The sequence below is a fragment of the Dipodomys merriami genome, unplaced genomic scaffold (assembly GCF_024711535.1).
Source record: "Dipodomys merriami isolate MVZ:Mamm:240054 unplaced genomic scaffold, mDipMer1.0.p SCAF_8, whole genome shotgun sequence".
In the NCBI taxonomy this organism is placed as follows: Eukaryota; Metazoa; Chordata; class Mammalia; order Rodentia; family Heteromyidae; genus Dipodomys; species Dipodomys merriami.
This window is the reverse complement of record NW_027206401.1, coordinates 3,586,826-3,609,350: the sequence shown is the minus strand read 5'-3', so window position 1 is coordinate 3,609,350 and position 22,525 is coordinate 3,586,826. Positions and strand designations below refer to the sequence as shown.

At 45.4% G+C, this 22,525-nt stretch overlaps 1 protein-coding gene and 1 non-coding gene across 2 annotated transcripts in view; one reads left to right on the top strand and one right to left on the bottom strand.

Moving 5' to 3' along the window:
* The window catches only part of Pacrg (parkin coregulated), a 376,899-nt gene that overhangs the window by 294,876 nt on the left and 59,498 nt on the right, over positions 1-22,525 (top strand). The gene's annotated exons all lie outside the window — the stretch shown is intronic.
* Positions 11,988-12,094, bottom strand: LOC138819563 (U6 spliceosomal RNA). The gene has a single exon (XR_011369486.1). It is a non-coding gene; the product is annotated as a U6 spliceosomal RNA (small nuclear RNA).

Genomic DNA, 22,525 nt, shown 5'->3' with positions numbered 1-22,525 from the left:
ACTGTAAAACTTTCATCTAGTAACATACTTTCCATTCTGAAATACCTGTTTTAATTGAGTCTTAGACATGTTTTCACCAAATGACTAGAGTATTTATTCACTAAAGTGATTTTCAGAGTTTTAATGTAAGTAAGTCACAGCACTTGCTATGACTATGAGAAAGAGTTTGTTTGCTAATACAGTAAATAAGATAGGTCAATGAGGTTTTAAAAAAATATATGAAATGCCTAGATTGCAGTGAAACGCTAATAACCACCTATGGAGTACTTGGCAACATCACCCCAGCTTCTCGGCACTCTCAGTTCTCGCCTGGTGAACCTCTTGACTCCCACAGGTGTGTCACGTGAGGGTAGAAGGGTCTTCATTTCATTCATAATGAAAATAAAGCTCAGAGATGTCAGGGAGCTCCCCGCAGGGCCGCTGGCTCCAGCGTCCGTATCACTGAGTGTTGTGCTGTAGTAACTCTGTTGCCCTCCTCACTGGGAACCAGGAGTCAAATGTGGACTGAATAAACAAGCACTCTAATGTTAAGTGACTCAGGCAGGTTCTGAGCAGAAAAGAAGAAGACTGGCGAGGTGTCCACTGCTTGAGGGCAGCCATGATACACCAGGGTCTTCGGCTGAGCTTCAAACTCTGCTCCTTTAAGGCTCAAGACAACTGCAAAGGATGAACTAACATTGTCCACATCTGAGTTGTGGGAAAGCTTCACAACAATTATTTTTTCCCAGGGCGAGGGCTTCGGTTCAGGGTCTAGGTGTGGTCCCTTAGCTTTTTCACTCAAGGCTGGTGCTCTACCACTTGAGCCACAGGTCTACTTCCAGGCTTTCTGATGGTTAATTCAAGATGAGTCCCCTGGGCTTTTTTCTGCTGGGGCTGACTCGGACATGGGGTCCTCAGACCTCAGCCTCCTGAACAGTAAATTGCAAGCATGAGCCATTGCGCCAGGTACATTTGACTATAAAGAATAGCAAATGATACTGTTTGCTTTTAAATTTTAACACAATCCAAGATACAGTACCTGAAAAGACGAAAAATAAATAAAAAAGACAGGAATTTGCTGATAAACACTGGCAACCAGAGGACTCTTCTACTGATTTTTACCAGCCATCAATTTAGAATCCACATATATTGTTTTATTTTAAAAATGGACAAAAAGTGAAGTGGTGCTGTGGCTCAAGTGGTAGAGCACCAGCCTTGAGCACACAGAGGCTCAGGGACAGCGCCCAGGCCTGAGTTCAAGCCCCACAACTGACAGAAAATAAAAAGGATAAAAAGTAAGGCAACTATTTTATTTCTAATAAAAGAGGGGGAAGTGTCCTGGGCTTGTTAGTGTCTATGCCACAAAATCACAAGCAGGCACGCCGCCCCTCTGTGCACGTGCGCGGCTCCTCACCCAGGTCTGCACTCTGTCACATCCGTGACCCCGCACTAAGGCAAATGGTCTTAACCTTGGGCTCTGAACGCCAAGGGTACAACCATGGGCACGTGTTGCATACTTCTCAGTTCATGCATACTTTCCGAACAACACACAGCCATGAGTAGGAGAGGGAAGAGGATTGGATTTCATGAGCAACATTCCAGATGTATTGATAGAACTGCACCAGGAACATTCACGAAGGTCAGAATTTAACCCATTCGTGTCCAGTGAGGACACCAAGAATGACCATGGGTCAAACAGCAAAGGCTGAAAGTACTCACTCGCTGGGACATTCTTTTGCAACCCTTGTTTTTGGATATCTCCTTTAGAGTGACTGGCTGTCCCGGTTTGCTTGAACCTGAACAGTTTCGACAGACACCGGCCTTCCAGTGCTAAGCCGGGCCGGTGGCCCCCCGAGCCTTGCGTGTGGCTGAGCCGGGAGGATGGAGAGCCCTGGCTCTGCCGGCTTTCCTGGCAGGCAGTGCTAGGCGGGGGCAGCAGCTTGGGGCCACGTCGGCTGGGGTCCTGTGAATGCTCTCTTCCTGTCTCATTTCTGATGTTCCTATGAATGGCTAGGGTTTCATTTGTTCTGAGAGTGTGAGTGTTTATGTGACATTTATTATTTCTTACTTTATAATGTATGGAACAACTAGGAAGAAAGCAAGCAGCAGAACTATATGGAGAAATGTCTTCCAAGCATTTATGAGAAGTAAATTCATGGACTGAATCAGTAAAAAGTTTTCATTTATAGAATTTGTGATAACCCTATTTCCATTTTGTTAGCATGTGTGTATTTGATCATAATAGTACTTAGATGTTTTTATTTTAAAGGAAAAGAAGATTACTAACTCACACAGGGACTTTTCTTAGTCCTACTGCATATTGGCATATGTTTGTTACAATTTCTTCAAAAACTGGTCACAAAGGTAGTAGAGTGTCTCTGAGCCACACCAGAGACTCCCTCGTCCTGGTGGGGAGCCTCCAGGAGTTGGACTGAATGGAGACCCTCCTCACCACCCTTCAGGGTGAGTGGGTTGGGCAAGGCCTCCTCGACTCCTTTCTTACTTACCTCCTGGCCTTAATTCAGACCCAGTGCTCAGGAGGAGCCTGAGCTCATTAGTATGCTGCAACAGAAGCATGCAAAGGCCCCCCTGGACACACAAAGAGCAAACATTGCCCACCTAGATAGAGTGGAGGTCCCGCCACAAGTCAGATGAGACCCCAGAAAGAGCTTGGGGTTGGAAAGGAAAGGGAAGAAGAATTAGAGCAGCAGTAGGCAGGTTCATCAGGTGGCTTAGACAGAAGGAGTAGATGAGCCAACAGAGATCTGAGCAGGCCTTGGGGAAGGGAGCCAACAGCCCAGAGGACAGGGCATGGGGGAGAGAAGAGGAGGGGCGAGGGGTGAGGAGGGGAAGGGAGAGGAGGGAGAGCCATGAGCGTCATCTCCAACTGAAGGCGGTGCCGAGGGGCAGAGGGGAAGCAGAGAAGGAGTCAGTGTTCCCATGTAGTCACTAGCTGAGAGTGAGAAACAAATGGTAACAAAGGAATGAAACTGCAGACTATCTCGGTGGAAGGGCTGTTTGGTGAATGAGCTCTGCGTTCCTCCCCTGTCCCAGCATTCTGCCACTTGCGTCCTTCACCGCTGATAAATAGATAGAGATATAAATATGCACGTAGGTATATATGCATATGTATGTATCTGTATTATAGATTCAGATTTTCCTTTCCGTGTTTGCCCACATTCTGCCCACAGTAATAGAGCAAGTGACATAAATTGCCACCAACTGTCAAATTTTCAGGATTCTCCCCTTCTCAGAGTTCAAAGAGAAGTAGTCGCTGTGCTGATTTTCATATGGAGATGAGAAGTGGTAAGCTCAGCTAACCGAGAGAGGCCTCCAGCAAATAGATCTTGGATTGATTTCTTGCCTGCAATTTATCTTAGCAATCCATACCACAAAATGAATAAAATACATGCTTTTTGTTGTTGTTGTTTAACTCTCGTGCATGTAGAGAAAAGGCCAGATTATCTGGGCTTCATTAAGTCCTTTAATATAAGGTGACAAAGGTGACTGAAGGAGTATGCTGAAGGCCAGGAGCATACCCTACGCATGAGAGCCCATGGGGGTGTCTCTAGTAGCTTTTGGGGGGAAATCTCCCAGGGCAAAGCAGGGGTCTTCAGAGCCACAGAACGGGCACCTTTTGCTGCCTGTTTGTCCCAGATGGCTGTGAGTGGTGAGCTGGACACACTGGGTCCTTCCTCTTCTGTCTCTGTGTGTCCTTGCCCAGAAAGGCCACGGCCACTCACCCCGAAACATTCTCTTTAAGGCCTCAGAGATGAAGGTTGTGACCTTGCCAACTCCTAAAGATGAATTTTGATAGGGGTAGAAACTCTTTTGGTTGATGATGTTTTCGTCGCTCAGTTCATTAGCTCATGTAATAATTGCTTCCGTGCGTGTCCTCTTCGTAAGTGCCAGAAAGGAGAAGGTAATTCTGGATCCATAGGACAGTGAAGGCAATTGCTGGGCTTGTTACAAACCCTAGTGTGAGCATCCCGCCAGGAAGGGCTGCAGGCAGCGTGCGTGCCCATGCTGCTCTGGTCCTGTGGCTTTCCTAAGACAAATTACTTTGAAAAGAAAAAGATAATACTGGCCGTCATCGAAGGGGTGGCGTGCAAGAGACGAACAAACGCTTCTCTCCGTCCACAGAGGACTTGGTGTGCACTTTACGCAGCATTTCGCAAGGCATAGCCAGGTGTGGCTCACAGCATATTGTGCCCGAAGGAGATGTGATGGTGTTTCCATTCGTCCCCAGCTTGGTGAGAATAGATGGTGTGTGCAGATGGTCAGGACTGAGTGCTCGGAGGCATGGTAGCTCCTGGTTTCTAAGAAAATATTCGTTAAGGCTGTGACACAAGAAGAACCCAGAGTGGCAACCAGTGGCAGTCAGGTGGTTTCTTACCAAAAAGGGATCATTCCTTGTCATGTCACTCACAAGCACTCGTGAGCACAAGCAAGGGTGTTCACAAGTAGGTGGGACGTTAGCATTAGCATTAGCGTGGCATCAAGACATTTCCTCTCCACGTATTTGTGTATTTGGATGGACAATTGATGGACGGGTTCCAAGTCCTTTCGTTATGGATTGCCATAATCCATAATGCTATTACTGCATTACTGTATGTGTCAGTACAAAAACTTACCTCTTCCCCATGGATTAGTTTTGTGTTGCTTGTTTGTCTTTGGTGTGAGCATATTCTTTATTTGGGAAGGACTGACAGGTTGAAATACCACACAGCTCTTTCCCCTCTCCTTGGTCTTCCCCACCTCCACCATCACAAGCAGGGCACCCAAGACATGGGGCCGGAACAGGGAAAATGCAAACCTGATAGTGAGGTGATATTGTGCAGGAAGGAGTAAAACCAGATCATTAGGCCACAGCTCCTGAGAGGAGTTCAGAGGGCAGAAGAGAGGAGAGAGTGTAGATATTCATCATTGCTTCTGGTTTTTATTTCTTAAGGCTTTGTTGAAAATGCAAACTTATCATTAAGTTTCTTCTAAATTATTTCAATAACTGTCCATACACTTGTTGGAATCTGATGTCCAAGTCGTGTCTGTTGCTGAGCAAAGCAGCCCTGTGTTGGAAGTGTTCTGTGCTCTCCTCGGTTCACTCACAAAGTGGATGGTGATCAGTCTTTTTCTGCTGAAGTGAAAACGATGATCACTGCCCATTAAGTCTGCCAGGCAGAACAGGTGACAGCCAGCGTTTGAAGAGTCTCAAAAGAACAAACCTTCAATAAGCAAAGAAATGAAGGCATAAAGCCTAAAATTTACAGCACCAAAGTTAGCATATTTCCAACATTGCTGAAATCAAATCCTTTGCCCCCATTTTTGTTCATTATGTATCTGAGATTTCCCCGTGAACCGACACCCATCTGTAAAGGTGTGAAAACAACACACTGAAAGGACCCCTTCTGGCCCAGCTGTGGATGCTGCGTCCCCTGGTCTCTCACTATGCTACATGCTACACTGCTCAGGAGGGATGTCCCTTCACACTCGGACCCCTAACACAACATGGCGCATAACCCAGCCGCAGGCAAGGGAGCCTGGCCCACATTGACACTAGATTAAAATGCATGCAACTAAGTTGTTTTTGAAAAAAAATATATATATATATATGATATAACATATACATATATATATATATATATATATATATATGATACTGTCAGGACCCATAGCTGTCTCTCTGGAAGAGAATGGGCAGATTAGAACCAGGGTCCAGCTTTGACAATAGAATGGAGAATCACTACAATTCAAAAATGCTCAGTACCATACCGGGGAGCCCATGAGTGTCTCGGAAAAGACAAGCTCTCAGTCTGTGGGTGCCAGATGGAGGCAGTGGAGGAGGAGTTGGGACTTGGGCTCCGAAAGCTGTCAGGCGTTTGAGAGCATATGGAAGTGGCCTGTTTGGGGCCACAGCCCGTGAGCAGCATTTCCGTCTCTTTTCACAGTTGTCTCCCATAGTGCCCCCGTCTACACAAGCAGAACTTAATAGCCCATTTGAATTCACTGGAGATAAACTGGTGTTATCCTGTTAGTACACTAGCTTAGGTTGCATAATCCAGTCCTACATAAAGCAAATACTCCCACAAAGAATGGAGACCATTTATATGTACACACTATTTCTGAATGTTTCCCTTCTCCTCCCAAGACATACATTATGTACATCAAGTCCAGATGAAGGTGATGATGATGATGGTATATACATGCAAATAGAAAAAGGGGAAAGACAGATCAAAATTCAAACTAATTCTTGCCTTTATGGAAAAGAAGGATTGGGCTGCCAAACTGTCATGTTAAAATTAGTATCTTTTCCATATTAGCTACTCAGTTTTTGTCCCAAAAAAGCTCCAAAGTAAAATGAACAAATATGTACTTTATTTAGCTGTTTTATGTATGCCTAATGCTTTGAGATGGTTGAGGTAAGCATAATTTTGGATTTCAGTCTTTCTTGATACAATTTTCTAGGGTTTTAGCATAGTTGTTCCCAACAGGAATGTTAAAGTAGCCAGGTACTAGAGGCTTACTCCTGTAATTCCCAGCTACTCAGAAGGCCTTGAGATCTGAGAATCCCAATCCTAGTCAGGCAGAAAAGTCTGTAAGACTCTTACCTCCAATTAACCAGAAAAAAAAATTAAAAATAAAGCAGAGGTGGAGCTGTGACTCAGCTGTGCCAGCCTTGAGTAAAGAAGCCAGGCAAGCTTATGAGGCCCTGAGTTCAGTACTGGCACACACATGCGTATGCACACATACATACACACACACAACATACATATACACACATACATACACAATGCTAAAGTATTACTTAAAATCTACCAGATTATTTCAGCTTTATATGGAGGGAAATGTGGACTAACTTAGAGAAAGGCACAGGGTCTGTACATGTTTTACATTCATGGAAACACCCACCTCAGACAGAGTGCATTCAGTGATCGAGTAATGTTTACAATATTAACAACAGACAGAGAAAGAACATGAACCTTTTTTACCACACACACACACACACACACACACACACACACACACACACACACACACACACACACACACACACACACACACACACACACACACACACGCATTTGTCCTGTCCTTAATGTGAGATCATTAAGCAGAAAACAACACTTTCCAACACAGAGGTCTCCATTTTTCCTCATGTGCTGTTTCCCTTAAACATTAAACTCTCTTTTCAAGTGGAGGGGAAAGCTGTGCCCACAAGCTGCAAATAGAAGCACAAGTCCCAGCAATCTATAGCCTGGCTCTCAGATTCGTTTACTAAATAAGGTGGAAGCAGTATTAGGTCTGTCTCTGACACCTTTCCCTGCTGACAGGAATTGGGTGAGTTAGCAAAGGAAGAACACAGTGAACTATTGTTAGCATTTATCAGGAAATGTGATGAGTGGCCCTGAAATCGAGCATCTTATCATCCAAACTTCTCCATGGCTTTAATAAAGAGTAGTTCGAGTGGATCTAACCAGAATTAATGTGACAGTCTTTCTCCCTGTGAGAACTTTGCGAAGAGGCCAGAAGATGGATTTCAGTGGGTTGAGGTTGAAAGTAAATGCAAGTTGATATAGCATTTTATCTTTCATTAATCAATTCTCAATCTATAATAAGAAAAAAACTATAGTGAGTGGTCAGGTATAAGGTACACTAAATGATACAAACAACAGATAATTGTTAATATTGATAGGTTATGCTCTAGGGATTACCTAATTTCACAGATGAGGATAGCACAAAATGAGACAACCACTACATAATGTTTATTCTAAAGGGATATTATGACCTGACTAAGCTTTTTAATTTTCTTCCCATTGATTTTTTTTCATGATACATGAGATAAGCATTTATCAACCTAGTTAATACTTGAACAAGGCCCCAAAACATTCAAACTATAGTTTGAAAAGAAACAGGTGGCACAAAGGAAATATCATACTGTAAAGTAAGCACTGAAAATCATTCAAGACTTTCTCCATGCCTGACATGCTCAAACACACACCTTCACACTCTTCAGTTTTGGTTGTTTTGTAGAGTTGTTTTGTTTTTTTTTAAGTCACAGCTCTGCAGTGGCCAAGGCTAGGACAGCCGATTACAAACAGCACTGCATCCCACAGGGTTTGCCAAGTTCTTGAGCCCAGCCCCCACAAGTCTCTATCAACATGCCCACGTGACTGCTGGCGGACCTCAGCGCTCCACCAGACACAACCTTGGTTTCATGGTGGCAAATGTCTTCCTTAGAACCACCAGGGCGGCAAGCTTGCTTGTGCTGCCCAAGTCAGCGCTTCCTAAAATAACAGCAGTCAAAGGCGAAAACAATTGCAGTGAGACTGACAGTGGAAGTCCAGTACAATGTCGTCATTTGCTGCGAATGACTTTACCTGTGACCCGATATCTTCCTTCTAAAGTATTTGTACAAAAGCTATCCGAGGAGTTGAGATGGGTTTTTTTTTAAACCAGGGTTTTGTCAGTGCCATGACACGCAATACCCTCGCAGAGTGCGATACACAACCACTTAGGACGTAGTCCCTAACAACCCTATCCTTGATGGTGAGCACAAAGACAATTCACTGGAGAGCCCTCATTAAAAAATACGCCCAAATTATAACCCCTCTGTACAGTATGTTCACAAATAAAATAAAATAAAATTTTAAAAAAATACGCCCACTGCGAGTACAACGCACATCACCAAGGGGACAGAGTGGTAGTGGCGGCCTTGGTGGTCTGCCCTGATCAGCCGAGGACGGTGGCCTCTCTGGAAATGTGCGGATGATAGGATGGCAGACACCTCAGAGAAGGGGGAGGGGTGACTCTGGCTAATGCTCAGGAGAGCACTCATCAGACCCCCAGACCCCCCAGAGGTGATTCTCAGGCCAATTTTTTGTTGCTGTTGTCTTCCTCTTACAGCTGCTAAGATAAAATAAAATCAGTTCTTCGTCGTATCCAACTTGTGAGGAGGCACACCTTGAATTTGTTTAAAGGAATTCCCTCCTCTGGACAGTGGCAAATATAAAGCATATTGAATAAGAAACAGCAAGTTGTTTAAACCAGGGAAGAGCCACTTTGGGGGGGGGGGGTGTTAATTTCAGGCTGTCCAAATGCTGACCTGGTCGAATTTCTCCATGCTGATCAATTTTATGTCCCATTCAATCGAGTCTTGAACAGACTTTAGTCCCTTAAAATGTAAAAAGAAAAAAGTCTTCCTTCAAGTGAGGTTGACTTAATAAAAGTCTTCATTCCTCTGCTGAACGCTCCTTTAGCATTACTGCATTTTTTTTTCCCCTCCCAGGCATACGTGATAGGTCCTAATCACAGAATCTGTTTCTTCTTTAAAACAAAAAATTCTTTTGGCTCCACACTGCCCTCATGACCATAACACTTAAAGCTGACCTTTTTTCCTTACAGAGTTGGAAATTCTCCCGCAGGCAACATGGTGATTCCTTAATGCTTAAGTGCAAATTATCCACTGCAGCACAGATGACAGGGACAGGGACATTTCCTAATCTGTGTCCTGTCCCGTGCCTGCCAGGGAAGAGCTCCGTCCTCAGATTCCACAGAGGACAAAACACAGGAACCCACAGCTGAGATCTGTCTACATAATTGCTTTAACCTTCCTGTGATGGATGTTTTCCCATTACCCTCTCTACCACTAAGCTAGACACACAAAGCTTCCATATGCAGATTTTTCACCATGAGAATTTAGACCCTTCCCTTACTTTACTGTTTTTATACTTTAAAATCCAGGCAGATAGCTATAGAATGGGACTTGTCACAAAAAAAGCAAACAATTGTTGGTTTTTTTTTTAATACAAAGGACACACATCTGCAGTGATTCTCAGTATTTAACTCACTTGTACATAATGGATTCATGAAATAGTTTTGCTTGCTATGGTGTCTCTTACCACAATTAATGGAGGTACCCATAGGATTTCACGGCGTGTAGGCAGTCGACATGGCTGAGCCTCTTGATTCTGCAGTCCTCCCAGACTTGATCCAGAGTAAGAAAATAAGCCCTTGAGGCCCTGAGGAGAGATGACACAACTTAGCTCTTAGAGCCAGCCAGGGAGGCTGAGCAGGGCCAGTGGTGTGGAGCGGACAGCCTGAGGCTGAGCCTGAGCTGGAGCTGGAGGGAGGCGACCCCAGGGTCCTGGGAAGGGGTTAGAACACCAGCGGGGCTGGGAGTCGGGGAGAGGGCAGGGTGATATTGATTAAATACAAATAAATAAGCACATAAAGGAAAATGAAAGCTAAGGGAGTCACAAATGCAGAAAGACACAGTTCAGTGATCCTTCAACTAAGACCCACCACCCTCCACTCACTCCAGCACCCATCTCTCTCCCCCTCTTTTTCACACACACGCACACACATGCATATACACAGACACTTGTGCGCGCGCGCACACACACACACACTCATACAAGAGTGTAGGAACACAGCTTATAGTAATGGGAAAGACTACCATACTTGGCAGCCTTGCTGTTCTTCCTACCCTTTCTGTCCAATCTATATTAAACTTATGCTTAGGCACCTGTTCTCTAAGAACAAGGAGGCCATTACTTAAGATTGTGTTGTCATTAACTAGAGATGTGACTTCACAGTATCCAACTTACCTGTTTGCAATGAAATCCTTCTAAGCCACACCGAACAACCATCATTTCTATTTGCTACGTCTACAGAATCATTCTCCACGAAGAGCTTTGACATGCTGTTAAGCATTCCACCGATGCACTTCTGTGAGTCATTTTCTGCTCAGAACTTGAGTCTAGCTCCAAGCAATCCAAGGTCAGGGCAGAGTGTGAGAGGCCATGACGGGGAGCCAGAGGGCTGTGAGGAGGGAGGGAGGCATGGGAGCCCCGCTCTCCCTGCAGGTGCCGGTGCAGGTGCAGCCCCACAGCTACAGATGCTACGCTCTGCCAGCCAGGCCCCAAGGGCTTCAAAGCATGAAGTAGGCATGGGGAAGGGAACAGAGCCCAGACAAGAAGGCCTGAGTGGCGAGAGATCCCTCCCCGCCCCCAGTGCCACACGGCGGTTCCCAGGCGGCACGGACGCCTCCGCACTTCGGCCCTCTAATGAGGGGTCTCAAATTGGTACTCACCTTTCTCCATGTCCCCAAGGAAGTCATAGGCGCACTCTTAAGTGATTCTCATTTGTTAATCTTCATTAATAAATGCGTTTACTATTTCTTTCTTTTTTTATTGTGAAAATACTGTACAGAAGGGTTACAATTACATGGGCAAGAATGAGTACATTTCTTAGCAAACATTGTTGCCTCCTCCTTTGTTTCCCCTTCCCATCCCATCCTTCCCCCCCAACCCTCCCCCCCCCACCAAAGTTGTAAAATTTGTTTTCGACATAACGACTTGTATGTCTCATTGTTGCAATGGGTCCACCTGTATTCCTATTTAAACGATTTGTTTTTTCCCTTCCCCTCCACAAATTATACCAACATCAAATACAGTGAAAGCAGGGGTTATACCATGGGGGAGGGACATACAAAGCAACAAAGAAATCATCTTATAAATGTGTTAGAAACAATTGTATGAAAGAAAAAAAACATTTGAATACATATCTTAGGGTTCATTTCCCTAACATCAACTTATCTGACCTTTTCTGCTTGACTCAGACATATACTAGTTATTGCAAATAAAGGAAACCATGGGACTTATGTTTCTTTGGGCCTGGCTTACTTCACTTAATATAATTTTTTCAAGTCTTTCCATTTTGTAACAAATGTGGCAATGTCATTCTTTCTGATGGAGGCATAGAATTTCATTGTGTATATATACCACATTTTCTTGATCCATTCATCTACTGAGAGACATCTGGGTTGGTTCCATATCTTAGCTATGGTAAATCAGACTGCAATAAACATAGTCGGGCTGGTAGCTTTAGTGTGGTCTTGTTTGTGAACATTTGGGTAAATGCCCAAAAGTGGGATTGTTGGGTCTAGGGGAGCTCTATGTGGAATCTTTTGAGGAACCTCCATACTGCTTTCCAAAGTGGTTAAACAAGTTAAAAATATGGAACGCTTCGTGAATTTGCGTGTCATCCTTGCTCAGGGGCCATGCTAATCTTCTCTGTATCGTTCCAATTTTAGTATATGTGTTGCCAAAGCGAACACACGTTTACTATTTCTTTTCTTAAGACAGATGGCAGGGAATGTGGATTCGTGGTAGAGTGCGTGCCTAGCACACATTCAGTGCAATAAGTTGAGGGTATGGATGGATTTTGGAAGGACAGGGGAGAGGGTTGAAAGGGGTGACGTTGATCAACATGCAGTGCACTCACAACCTGACCCCTTTGTACAACGAATTCAAGAGAACTTTGAAAAGATGGAAACTATCACATGAGGATTGACACATCTTCCAGGAAAAACACTGCGAGCAATTTGCCTAGGTGTAGGCCTATGCATCCTGCTGGAGTCACACATCCCTTCCAAATGGTCTCAAGCCTGCCTTTCCACGGGCGTTCCGTGCCGCCTCACCTGCTGAAGGCCATTGTTTGCGATTACTCCATTTCCCCGTGCTGTCCTCCCACTAGAGACAATCCCTTTTCACCTCCACCTCCCATTATGCTTCCAGCGTCTCTTCCCAGCAGAACTCCTTCCCAGTTTGTCAGAGCTCTGTGCACCCCTCACTCAACACCACCCACTCGTTCCGGCCACGCCGGACATCTTGCATCCCTGTCCCGGTATTGAGCTGCTCTTCCTGGCCTCTTGGGCCCAATCTGATGATCAGTTCTTGTCCTCAGCTCACTGGAGCTCTCAGCAGCACCAGCCAGAGTCAGGTGCGCGGATGACATCGCACTGTAGAAGAACAACCCCCCCCATTCTACCCTGCCCCCGCCCCACCCCCACCCCCGCCCCACCCTGGCGTCCTCTGCCTCCCACTCCTCATGTCTGTATCCTCAGGGCCAAGCTCAGCTTTGATCTCTTAATAGAGACGGTTCTGTGGCTCTCCACAGGGGACAGCTGTGCCCTGCAGGGGTCACCAGGCAAAGTCTAGGAACACTGTTGTCACAGCGTGGCCAGGGACTCTCACTGCTTAGTCTCCTATTATGCATAAGACAAAGACTTGTGCAGAATGGAGTGCCCACAGCACCTGTTCCATGTAGACCCCTAGTCCAGTCTACGGCTTTAGTCTTGCACAGATGACCAAGTGGAAATCTCCTCTCTGATTTGCACACTGCCTGTTCACCAGGTTCAACCACTAAGCGGGTGCCTTGCAAGTAAGATGGCTTGCCCGCCCTTGCCTGGAGAGACCACGACACTCTGGATACCTCCTTCCCAGCCAGGACCAGCAGGTGCACAGGCCAAAACCCAAAAGTCCTCCTAGATGCTTCTCCGACTCTTAGAAGACACAGCCCGTCCAACCCCAAGTCCTACTTTAAAAACATCTGGGAGCTGATCACATCCCACCAAATCCCAGCTCCTGGTTAGACATTGGCAGTCTCTTAGCTCTTCTTCCCACTGCTATCCTAGATCCTGGTTCAGTATCCAGTTACCTTTGTAGTGCACAAATCACACTTCACCATTGCCATAAATACCTCCAGTGCTTCTCATTACACTTAGAATAAAATGTTCATTCCACACAGAGACGTGGCTTTGCCTGAGCAGCTGGCCATCTCTGCTCTAGAGCTCATTCTCTGTCACCCACTGCCTCCTCTGTGCCTTGGAACACTAAGGTAGCTTCCTTTTGAGGCCTCTACGAGTTCTGTCCTTTCTGCCTGGAGCAGGTTTCTGTCTGTCCGTGTCTCTGTCCCTTCCCCAAAGATGCTTCCTCGGAGCACCCCATAAAGGGGGTGTGGCCCTTGCTGCTGCTGCACTCCATGCTCACACAGCTCGACTCCTCCCTAGCTAAAATTAAGTCATCTGCAATGAGCTGCTAGCTCTCTCTCTCTTGTTCTCTCTACTGCTCTCTCTTGCTCTCTCACTCTCATTCTCACGCCATTTTGGGATAGGACAGTCTTTTCTCTGCTAGCCAGATACCCAGAATCTGCAACAGAGCTTCTCAGAGAAGAGACAGTGCAGCCAGTGTCAATGGTGCGTCTGCTACCGCAGATTGAGTCGACGGTGTGGAGGGCCAGGGAAGGGGGCAGAAAGGGGAACAGAGGCTCTACCTCTTGGTCTGGCTCCCAGCACTTCTCTTGTACTTTGTGACATGCACCATGTCCATTACCCAAGAGTACAGGCCGCGGGGCTCAGTCCTAGGCATCCTGGGACTGCTAAAAGGAGCATGAACTGCTGAGTTGGTGCAGGTGGGACTCACAGCATGCCCCCATCCCCGGCTGACAAGAGCCAGCGTGGGAGGTAGGGTGGAGGGCTCAGCTTGAGGGCAGAGGGAAAAACACAGAAAAAGATCATGTCTGTAAAAACTCACAATCATAAACTTTTTAAGAATGTATTAATCGGGCTGGGAAGGTGGCTCAGTGGTAGAGTGCTTGCCTTGCATGCATGAGGCCTGGGTTCGATTCCTTAGCACCACATAAGCAGAAAAAAGCCAGAAGTGGTGCTGTGGCTCAAGTGGTAGGGTGCTAGCCTTGAGCTGAAGAGCTAAGGGACAGCGCTCAGGCCCAGAGTTGAGGCCCCATGACCGACAAAAAATAAGAATATATTAATCAAACTAAATACAAAATTTCAGCCATTACTTAAAGTTCCTGAACCTTCCAGACATGTGTGATTTGAAGATGCATGTTTTCAAATCTTACATTATATTCCTTAAGGGAATTTCTAGAGCAGTGAAATGTGGATGATTATTTACAAATGTCACAGAAAAGCTACGGAAGGGTCCCTGCAAGGCCAGGCTGAGTGTTGTTAGGGCAGGGATAACTGCAGAACCCATGCTGTCACCGCTGCCCAAGCAAGCATGTGTTGGGTAGAACAGTGAGAGTATTTTCTGACCAGCAGCCAGGATCTGTTGAGTCTGCTTGAGGGGATAAGAATCTGGTTGGAGTACGTCCTGGTTGAATGGTGATATTCAAATACAGTGCAGGAAATAGGAAATTCAGAGCTAAGGGAACGTTTTCCTGAATAATCCAAGTCATTACACAGATCCAGTTATGATGGCAAACGGTGAAGCGATTTTTCAATTTGCATGGTGGAACATACATTAGTGATTGAAAAGTTGAGAAGAAAGCAATAGACTAAAAAAGTGATTTGACCATGTAAACATGCATAGTGAAGAAGCAGGGCAGAATCCCCAGGGACCGCTGGACAAAGAGCTCCAGGGGTGTCAGGCATACAAAAACAAATGTGTTGCACAGACAAACCATTTCCCACAAAGTTCACAAACAACAGGACAAGGAATGGGGTTGCCTCCGGTGAGAGCCAAGGTGTCCAGGTGTCCAGTCTCCTCTCGAAAGATCAGAGAAGGAACCTGGAGATAAGACAGATGCAGCCAAAACAGATACTGACCTTTGGTCACTAAGGAGACATGTGGGATCGGTAATATTTGTCAATGCCTGGGCCCAACCGCGTGCATCCAAGTCACTGAGAGAACTGACCTTCAAAACAATTGCTTTTTAAAAATGGTATAGACTTGAAATAATACCAGAATACCATGAAGTTAATAGTTACTGGACTCAAAAGGGAAAAAAAATTAGACTGCACTGTTATTTGATTTAGCAGATACAAAAAGATCAATGAACTTTTGCTTAAAAAAATTGTTCGTAGGTATGTACATGTATAATCATGCATAGGGGAAAATAGAGAGAAGAATATTAGGAATAAGCGATTAAGAGAAAAAAAATCAGTATTCCTTTGAGAACATTTGCTGAGTGCCTACAGAGCTCTAGCCAGGGCGCTAGGCTGGTGAAGGGCAGGAGAGGGAAGGGAAGACCGGGCCCATGTGCCGCCAAGCTGCTGAAGCCTGGAGTGGGAGCGCGGGCTCCCAGGGCAGCACCAGGAGGAGCAAATGTGATGGGGGTGGTGCCAAGCGAAGCTGGGGGAGGACCCAGTCTCTGAAGGACTGGGGAGAGGAGGTCATCAGGAGAGGGTTGGGGCCCAGGGGCTGCTCCCGGCCGCCTCCAGCTTGTAGCAGGCTTCCAGCTGCCTGAGAATGGAGAAAGGAGGAGGTGAGATGAGACAGAGGCAGAACTGTCGCATCATCCACTGGGTTGAAACACAACTGAAACAGTGACCGCTCTGTCAGGTTCCCTGGAAACGGATGGAAAGAGCACCTCTAAGGAGATGAGAAAACATTGCTTGCCAAAATCCAATGGTGTTTTTCCCAGAAACAACAAAGTGATTACCACATCCACACAAGACCACAAAGGCCAACAAAAACCCAGAGTTCAAAGCTGGAAGGCACTATACACTGCCTGACTGCAAAGTACACTACAGAGATAGAATATTCAAAACAGCATGGTACTGGCATACTGGAAGGCGTGAGAGCCCATACATCCACATGTCTCCATTCAACTGAACTTCAGCAGTGGAGCCGAGAATGCTCAGTGCGGAGAGGAAAAGCTCTGCAGTAAGTTGTGCCAGGGGACAGAAGTCCACATGTGCAGAATCCTATATCATATATGAGCCTCAACATGAATTAAAGGCTTACACACAAGACCTGAAACTCTGCATCTACTAGACGAAAACAGGGTAAAAGCCTCATGACAGTGAGCTTTTAAATAGAACCCCAAAGGCACTGTCAACAAAAGCAAAAGTAGACAAATGGGGTCAGCTTGACTGAAGAGCTCTGCAGAGTAAAGGAAGCAACCGGAGTGAGATGTGTATAAACCAAACATCTGATTGTTATTACCAAATGACTCACTAGGAAGGGAAACAAAACCATTCATCCCTCGGGCTGGGAAGGTGGCTCAGTGGTTAAAGCGCTTGCCTTGCATGCCTGAGGCCCTGGGTTCGATTCCTCAGCACCACATAAGCAAAAAGAAAAAAAGCCGGAAGTGGCACTGTGGCTCAAGTGGTAGAGCACTAGCTTTGAGCTGAAGAGCTGAGGGACAGTGCCCAAGCCCAGAGTTCAGGCCCCATGACCGGACCCAAAAAAAAAAAAAAAAACAAAAAAAAAAAACCATTCATCCCTCAGTAGAGGTCGAGTGCCTGCCTAGCAAGCACAAGGCTCTGAGTTCAAATCTACCACAAAAAAGAGGTAGAAGGAGACAAAAACACAAGGAGACATCCCCCCAGGCCTGTTAGATCCGTTATTATCAAAAGGACGGGAGCTACCAGCAGTTGGGAAGAATGTGCGAAAGGAATTCCTTGCATCCTATTGGTGAAGATAGAAATTAATGTGCCATGATGGGAAACAGGGTGGAGGTTCCTTGGAAATTTAAAAATAGAGCTAGTATGTCTTCCAGATTCTCACTTCTAGAAATAAAATCAGTATGTCAAAATGCTCGCCAACCTCTCGTGTTTACTGAAGCACTATTCTCAACAGCCAAGACTTAAAATCACCATAACAATAATATCCGTGGATGGATAGATAAAGTGTGGTCTCTACTCAATGAAATACTAATCAGCCATAAAAACACAAAGGAGATCCTTCCAGCTATGTCAACACAAGTTAGTTTGCGACATGATGTTAACAGAAATAAGTCAGGTACAGAAGGACAGATGCCACAGTATCTGACTTGAATGTGGACTCTCAAATGGTGTGAGTCTCTTGGAAGTAGAGAAGTGGGGAGGAGGAGAGGCGTGCCCGGCCTGAGAGGCAGGGCTTCGCCAGGCAGGAAGGAAGTTCTGCCACACTATTTAACAGCATGGTAATAATAATCTATGCAGCTCTTGAAAACTGCTAACAGAGTAGACGAAATTTTCACAAAATTAGAATACAAACATGAGGTGATCAGCTAATTTTCTTGACTTGATCATTTCATAGTGTATACACTTCTCAAAGCATCACAGTGCGCTCTGTAAATGTACACTGGTTGTATGTTTCATGTATACCTTCATAAAGCTAAGAGGTGGGGCAGGGCTGGAACAGAAAGAAAAAAGACCCAGAAAAAGAGATTGACCTGCCTTCTAGGGGCCCAGTCCCAGGCAGTCTTCAGTCTGAGTGTCCAAAGGTGGCTGTATACGGATAATCAGCTGATCCCTGAGCATGAGATGAATTGGGAGATCTGATTGACAGGGAAGGAAGCCATGGGGGGGGGTGGAATTCCAGAGGTGGGGGTTGATCATCTCAGTTCTGAAGGGCCTGGGCAGTTCCAGCAGCGACCTCCACTGAACCGTATGATAAATATGGTGAGGTGAGAAACCCTAACTGGAGAGTGCTCACCTTAGATTTAAACAGCCAATTGGATTTAAAAATCACAGTAAGCCACAGAACATCTATGCTAATCTTTGTGGCATGTAAAAACATGACTTCCTGCAGCTCTAATAAGTTAGAAGTTGAAGTTACACCAAATGCATCATGTGTACGGGTAATGAGAGAGCCGTAAGCCATTCCCGCCGCCACCATCCCTCACGCAGGGCAGGCATGCCAGCCACACGGCATGCCAGTGCTCACTGAGCTGGGCTGGAAGAAGCAGAAAGCTTTACACGGACTGGCCCCCAGTGCCATATGTATTTGCAGTCAGGCTGGCCAAGAGAGGCCAGCCAGCCATCCAGACGTGGATGTGAGCTGTCCACCAGCAGGGGCAAGCCCAGCCCCGCCTCTGACCCTTTGCACACGACCCTCCACAATCCACAGGAGCAGCCACGGAGGACACCTCAAAGAGAACAGGGTGGTGCAGCCAGGCTAGGAAGATGTTATCTTTTTTTTTTTCCTTATTTAAACGACTTGTTTTTCCCCATTTCCTCCACAAGTTATACCGACATCACACACAGTGAAAGCAGGGGTTATACCATGGGGGAGGGACATGCAAAGCAACTAAGAAATAATCTTATAAATGCCTTAGAAACACATGCATGAAAGAAAAAAAACATTTAAATACATATCTTAGGGTTCATTTTCCTAACATCACCTTATCTGACCTTTTCTGCTTGACGCATACATATACTAGATATTGCAAATAAGGGAAACCATGGGACCTATGTTTCTTTGGGCTTGGCTTACTTCACTTAATATAATTTTTTCTTAAGTTAGACTAATTTCAATGGGGGGGAAGCACACTAATTAAACTTGTAATCATTAACTTTTGATTAAAGATCATTCAAAGAGGCTGTGGCTGCAAAAACAAAAGAAAGCAAAACAAAACCCAGTGGACACCAAAGAAGCATGTGCTAAGAGTTTGGAAACTGTTTCCTATGTCCCTCTATCCTCAGTCGCCATCTTGAATGGGCCTTCTGGGTAGGCATTGCTTACCTGGAATTGTATCCATTGATGTATAGTTATACTTTTCTTGCTACCTTTCCTTTGGAGAAGTAATCTTTGGGACGGGAGAAAGTGAGCTGTTTCCTCCACCTATTCCTGAGCACAGGCAGTCCTGTTTGTCTGCCTACTACTTGAAGAAGATTCAGCCCTATACAAATGCAACTAAACTTCATCTCCCTGGCTAACTGACTGACCAGTTAGATGGCCACGTTACACAGGAACCAGAGTCTCCACGCACCTTCAGATGATCAATTAGAAATATCTTCTAGTGTCCAATATTGGCCATCTTCCTTTAAGAGGGCATTGTTGGTAGATTATAGATAAAAGATTTTGAGATACATAATGTATAGACCCTTCCTTTAATTGGTTAGCATGGTAAATTTCACCCATCCTAAATCTATGGTATTAGATGTTTGGTTGTTGGGGAGGGTACAGGAGGGTTAGCTTAACTGTCTATAGTCTGACATCATAAGTTTTGGTCGCATGATTGTTTCATCATAGTACACTGGAGGACTGTATACATCCATTCAGGTTTACTAGTTTTCATTTCCTTACTAGATGGAATCTCTCATACCTGAAACTCTCTCGCTCTCTCTGATCATTTTCCACACATTTTCTACTAATGTAGTTGATTTGACTCAGTATGAAATAGGGAGAAAATCTAGGAATAGCTTTTTTTTTTAAGTAAAAACACTCAACTTTTGTTATGAATGAATATAAGGCCAACAGGAACATGATTCAAACTACAATAATTCTTTTTTAAGACAAAATAAGTGTGAGTGTTCTCTTTGCCATCCAGTTACTGTCTCAGGAGCCACATTGCTGTTCTGTGCCAGGAAGTATGAAAAGAAATTGAAATGAGATAAATGACACAGTGTAAGGTCACAGATTCATCACCTTATCACCTATTTTTCTCTTGAAAATTCTTCATAGAAATTCTGACATAAATGGCTTACATGACTGCATTTAATACTCGATTGCTGTGTGTTTTGCTCAGTATTCTAAGCCAAATTTCAGGAAAAGTGTGCAGCTGCCAGATGCCCTGTCCTGCTCAGCATCAGTGAGGAAAGCTTTGTTTATGTTTTCAAGTGTGATTCATTCTTGTTGAACTCTCCTAAACATCTTATATGTAGCTAAAACACCCAGGGCCTTTCATTGATCACCTGAATAGAGAACACACTTTAAGGAGCACTGCCAAAGGTACTCTGTTGCCAAACCTGTGATATAAAATTGAAATTGTATTTCTTTCGTGATTAGCTGGCAAAGAAATGATTGATGATGTTACAAACTAGCACCAGAATGAATTTAACTCTACAATTAAATTTCTGATCAAAATTTCATTATTTAGAAATGGGTTATGTTATACCTTAAATGAAATATTTTGCTAACTCAGATGCTCTTTTCTGCAATGGAATAAAAGAGGTTTTTTTTTTTTGTTTGTTTCAATAGTTGAGCCCTAGATGCAAAAGCAAATGCATTAATCCAATCAATTCCAAAAGTCATAACTTGTTTCTAACATAGGTATAGATAATGGTTTGATTGGTTTGGAGGAATCCACAGCGAATGTGGAGTGGATCTGTCATTTATGACAGGGAAGAGCTGAATTCATTTACATGAGAGGAAAGCTCTGTAACGGGTGAAATAATGCAGGTACATAAAAATCAGTGCTCTGGAGAGGATTTCTGTGCTGACCAGGTCCATGGGAGCCTTTGAGCCCTGGGTGGCAGTCAGCTAGTCGGCCGTGGTGGAAATCACTGTCACGGTTCCTTGGAGAATATTGTCTTCCTTCTCCTCTTCCGCTTCCGTCAGCTTTGAGTTTTGCTCAGAAAATTTTCCTCATGGTTAAAAAATTTTTTAAGTAAAATGCAGTTCCCTCTACTGTGTTTCTATCAGCCCTTCTTTCTTCCTGGTCTTCATTCCCAAGAAAGCACCTGAGCATTTAACTTCACTCTTAGGGTGGGATCACTGGCGTATTCTCAGTTGTCTCTGCTCATAAAAGTGACTTTTGTTGAAGCAAAATAGTATTTGTCTGTGTTAATATCTCAAACAACTGCTCAAGGAATCAGCATTTGGTGTATAGTAAATATATATTTATTAAATGAACTGTAAGGAAGCTTTTCAAGTCTTCTAAATCCTGTCAGCTAAATTACTTTAAATGAGGCATTTGCTGTTTTCTGTTTTCCACATTTATTAGATGAGGCCGACACTATCTTCTCCCTGGGTCTGTGACTAACAAAATCATGGAGAGATTTGTTCCTGTAAGAGCTGGTTGTGTTTTCCCACACTTCAGCCAAAGGAACGCCTGTGACACACTGTTCTAAGTGGCCATCCCATCCAGCATGCCCGTGAGCTCTGTGGGCACCCGACACACAGCTGCCACCCCTGAAAGTAGTTTTCTGCCATTATCCAGCCCCTTCCCAAAGCCTATGTCTGCCGTCTGGGAGTGAAGGGCTCAGAAAGAGATTCAAGGTCTGGACTTCCAAGTCTCCCCCATCCTGTCTGGAGCATTTGCCGGTACTACAATCGCTCCAAGACTTCTTAATTTGACACCTTGCTGTTCCTACAGACCCAACTCCATTGCTCCTTCCTACAACACCCTCCTCCTTCTTCACATTGCAGGGGGAGGGGAGAGAGCAGAGGGAGAAGAGGGGGGAGGGAGAGGGGGGAGGGAGGGCACAGCTGTCTGCTCATCACCCCTCCCACCCCCCACTGCTGCATGCACACTCCCCCACTCCCCCTTCCCACCCACCCTCCCCCCACTCTCCTCCCCCACCCACCCTCCCCCCACTCTCCTCCCCCACCCACCCTCCCCCCACTCACCTTCCCCCACCCACCCTCCCCCCTCCCCCTTCCCACTCACCCTCCCCCACTCACCTTCCCCCTCTCACACTCACCCACTCATCCTCTTCCACTCACACTCCCCCCCCACTCCCCCACTCACCCCCCTCACACTCCCATGTACCCCAGGAGCAGTGTGTGTTTAGTGGTGGTGGGGGTCTACTGCGACAAAAGTCTGGCTGGAGGGCAGGAGGCTGTGTAAAGAGACCCCGGCGTCGAGATCCCTGTTGAGAAGGACGTGCCTACAGAGTGCAGAGGAAGAAAGTTTTTAAAAGTTAACAGTTTGGCCGGGGACCAGTGGCTCGTGCCTTACATCCTAGCTACACAGGAGGGTGAGATCTGAGGATTACAATTGAAGCCAGCCTAGGCAGAAAAGTCAGTGAGTGAGAACTCTTATCTCCAATAAACCACTCAGAAAAAGTGGGAAGTAGCACTGTGGCTCAAGT